The sequence below is a fragment of the Leptosomus discolor genome, chromosome 9 (assembly GCF_034619465.1).
Source record: "Leptosomus discolor isolate bLepDis1 chromosome 9, bLepDis1.hap2, whole genome shotgun sequence".
In the NCBI taxonomy this organism is placed as follows: Eukaryota; Metazoa; Chordata; class Aves; order Leptosomiformes; family Leptosomidae; genus Leptosomus; species Leptosomus discolor.
In genome coordinates this window covers 23,656,387-23,660,778 of record NC_141399.1, presented here as the reverse complement: position 1 = coordinate 23,660,778, position 4,392 = coordinate 23,656,387, and positions in this window count along the sequence as shown.

Genomic DNA, 4,392 nt, shown 5'->3' with positions numbered 1-4,392 from the left:
GTCTGGAGAATATACGATAGGCCAGCATGCTGATGGAGGATCCTCATACAGCTCTGTTCTGTGAGGCCTTGAAAAGCAAAAAAACAAACTAGTCATCATTTTTAGCAATTATTTACAGAGTTCGATGTTTTCCACTAAACTCCCAAATTACAGTCCTTATTAACACCAACCTTACATTAGGAATGATTCCTGAAGATGCTATTTCCAACAGTTACTGAAGGAAACACTTGGTTGTTTAACTGCTCTTCAGCAGTAGGGCTGGGGAGAGTAACCCCTCACTTCCAACCAGTACAGTTAAACTCTTGAACTAACCAGTAGTGGGGGAAAAAAAAAAAAAAAGAACTGAAGACTGAAGAATGTATATTAACGAATCATGCATATGAAGTTCATTGCAGACATTAATTAATGGAAACAGCAGCCCCTCTCCCCTTGTCTTTCCAAGTCCATCAAGCAACACCTCTACCTTAGAAGGTGCATTTGGTTTTCCAGACATCACCTTCAACAAATACATTACTAGCCTCACATTTTAAAGTCTGTATCCAACCACAACTGAAAAAAAAAAAAAACAAAACAAACCTCCACACTGCTCCTAGACGTGATGCTTCTAACAATACAAGGTTGGCAAGACTTCCAGGATCCTTTCCTAGGAGCAAGAGATTCTTTTGTGACCCTCTCAGCAAGTAAAGGGGCTTGGTTTCGTATCTGCATAGCATACATCCGCAGGACACACTCTCAACTCTGATCTCATGCCTGTAGCCCTTAACCAATACTTCCCTATACCTCCCCTCCAGATTCTTGTATTCTCCAAATGCGAGGGGAGGCGGCACAGCCAGCCCAAAGCCCTCCTTCACAGCCCGTTCACAGAACATGTGTGTAACACCACGCTCTGCATTCACAAGTGCACGCAGAGTACTCAGTGGACACCTGTGTGCACACGTGGGTCAACAGGCAGGCCAAACGCTAAAGGTGACTCTGTGTTCACACTCAGCCTATTCCACCAGCTGTGGCCTCCCTTCTCCACCCCAAAGCCCGTGTTACTGAGTTACGCTGAGACCTCTTTTGCTCCCCAAAATTTAGCTGAAGTTTGCAAAAAGCTTCACAACCTCCTAAGCAAGACAGAAAGCTCTTTTGTCAGGTAATCAATACAAACAGAAACGCCCTTATTTCCAGCCTAAATATGCTCAAAAATGCCCTTTTAAAATCCAGTTAAAAACAAAACAAAACAAACACGAAGACAATGGAGGTTTTTCACCAGAGCCTGCAGTCCCGAGGCCCACACACCGCCCACAAACAGAGCTATGGGTCCCTCCCTCGCCCCACCCGGCAATACAAGGCGGCTTTAGGAAAAGGCAGTGTGCCGTGCCTGGCTCCTGTTCCTCTCCCCGCCTGCCAGCAGGGCCCGGGCACGGCGGGGCCTGAGGGAAGGGGCCGATCGTCCGGCCTCTCCCAGCGGGCGCTCCCTCCCGGCGGCCCGCGCCCCACTTGCGGCGGGACACCGCACGCCCCAACCGGACGGGACAAGACGCACCGGCAACGGAACAGGTGCCCCCAGCGCCCACCGGGGGCGGGCTCTGACGCCGGTTTCAGGCAGTCGTAATAGCCCACCTACCGGGGCGGGCAGGGGCGGCCGGGGCGGGCAGGGGGAGGCGAGGCGGCGCTGCCGCAGCCCCAGGCAGCTTCGGGGGCGCACCTTGCGGCCCTGTCCCCGGGCAGGGGAGGGCGGCAGGCCCCGAAGCCCGGCAAGCCTGCACGGGGCCCGGGCGCCAGCCGTGCCCCGCTGCCGCAGCCCCGAGAGCCATCTCCCGCCGGCGGAGCTCTCGCCCGCCCCTGTCCCTGCGTCTACATCCCTATACTCACATTCCCCCCGCCTTCCGCAGGCGCGCTGGCCAGCCCGCGCACGGTACGCTGCGCCCTGCAGCCCGGCACCGACAGCCCCCGCGGCCCCGCCCCGCCGCGGGGCGGAGACACGGGGGGTTCGGGCGGGGCACGGCGCTAGTGGCAGCCCCCAGGGCCCAGGAGCGCGGGGCGCAGCGCAGAGGCTCGCGGAAGGGCAGGGTTGGCACCGCCTGCGCAGGGGAGAGCGGGGCGCTGGGGCCGTGGGGCGGCCGGGCCGCGGTGCTGCCGGGTGGGGGGCGCAAGGGGCCGCTGTCGCGGGTAGAAGAGCCAGGGGTGGTGCTGCCAGGGCTGCGGGGAAGGTGTGTGCAATGGCGCCTTCGGTGCGGGGAGCTGGGGGACCTCCGCGACGGGCAGGGCGGCTCAAGATCAGGGAGAAGGCGTTCGGCAAAGGGAACCGAGAGGTCACAGGAAAAGCTGTTGGTCGAATGGTGTGGGAGTTAGAAAAAGTGTTCAGAGTTTTACACCAGCTGCTGCTGTGATTTTATATCAAGAGTCTCAAAGCGATTCCACACAAACAGTATCTTTGGATAGGGAAATGTGATGCTCATTCTAAAATAAAATCAACAAGATACCAGTAGTCGAAGAGACAGAAGGTCAGCAGCAGAATGAGGAAAACAAGGTGAAACTGTGGTATTATCTGAGCTGCAGAACTCCCACTGCTTTTGTCAGGTCAAGGTTCACCCAGGGAACACCATCCCTGAATTCAGGCACACAAGAAAAATAAGCTAGTTTCAAGTCAAAAGCCAATTTCTAAGCATACTTTACTAATTCTGCTTGAATATATACAAAAAGCATTTCTTAGCAGGTGGACAGCTAAGTCAATAATGCCATCATGAAAAATGGTCCGTCAATAGCAGCAATATTTATCAAACCAAGGATAACTGTACAGAAGCACTCTTTTCTCATGAGGAGTAATGTCTCTTTATGAAGAGTTCCAGACAGATGTCTGTTTTCTTAAAATATGCTGGCTTTGGCTTAGCACTCAGTTTTTGATGGATGCCTGGACTTCACCTTGGTATTTATTTAGCAGCGGGAGGCTGTTATCCCAAGAAAACATTCTGCATCTTGACATCTTTTAATTAACATTTCTTTTTGTTCTGGCCCTGTGCACTTGCCCGAGTACTAGTTCAGCATACCTACCTTTTATTCCTTGTTACTGGGTACTTAATGCTTGGTGCTTAAATAGAGTTTGAAGGTTGTTTGGTTAACTAGATACAAATATGTTGTTATTTCGTTTTCATTTAAATTAACTTTTAAACTTAAAAATAAACTTGCAGACTAGTTTCCATATTGGTTGGATGGTGTAAATTTGTTTTCGTATGCACTTTCCCATTAATCATTCACATCTAAACCTCTCCAAATGGAATTTGCTTAGTCATTCCATTTTTTCACCACCAAAAAGCAGATGAAAATACCTACACCTCTGTTCTGGCTAGCTGTGATGTTTGTTGCTTTCATTTTCCTCCTCTTGTGCCACAGTAAGTTGGATTCTTACCTGGAGGCTGATTCCCACCAGGCCCCTCCGCAATAATACCTTTTCCTTCCTGCATCAGTGGCAGAGATATGCTCTCCTGGAGGCGCCCTAAGGAAGTGCTGCGCATATTTCAGCTAATACCTGTTCACTCTTGCTGGGGTACGATTCTTTTTGTCTCCAGCAGAAACAGAAATACGATCAAGACATAGAATCATAGAACCATTAGGTTGGAGTAGACCTCTGAGATCATCAAGTCCAACCGTTGACCTAACACCACCATGCCCACTAAACCATGCCTAGAAGCGCTACATCAACATGTCTTTTGAACACCTCCAGGGACAGTGACTCCACCACTTCCCTGGGCAGCCTGTTCCAATGTTTGAGCTATTTCCATTTAGGACACACTACTTATGATAACATAAATCAGAAAATGTTGTTTATAGTATGTATTTACCATTTGGGCATTCTGTGATTCTTCTTCTCGACACTGCCACGGTTCCAAGGAACTGTATTTGTGGACACCAAACATTTGACAAGCCGCCTGCACATGGGCAGTCCTCACCCCAGAGGTACAGCCCTATGGTGGAAACATTTACAGTAATGAGTTTCTAACAGTTTTAAAACAAACCATATGGGGCATAACATTGTTGTTCAGTCTTATCTTTTTGTGTAGGAAGGTAATTATTTCCTCATGAATTAGGCCCAAGATATGCAGGAGAATGACCCGTGCTGGATTTTGGACATTCTCCAAGCTCCAGTTTTCTGCCAGCAGACTTTTCAAGGTGAACGGATTAGGAAACCTTACAGCATTGTAGAAGAAACAAAGCTGAGCAAAAAATAACATTCTTGGTTCACTAGTCACTCTGAAAAAAAAGTTCTTTGCAGAAAATTTAGGGCTCACGTTATCTTTTTACAACATGCAATATTTAAAACAGTGGAATTTAAAAAAAAGTCAGTCTGTCCTGAAATTGTGTTTTAAATACATATAAGTGAAATGTTTTTATTGAAAAAAAATTCTACAC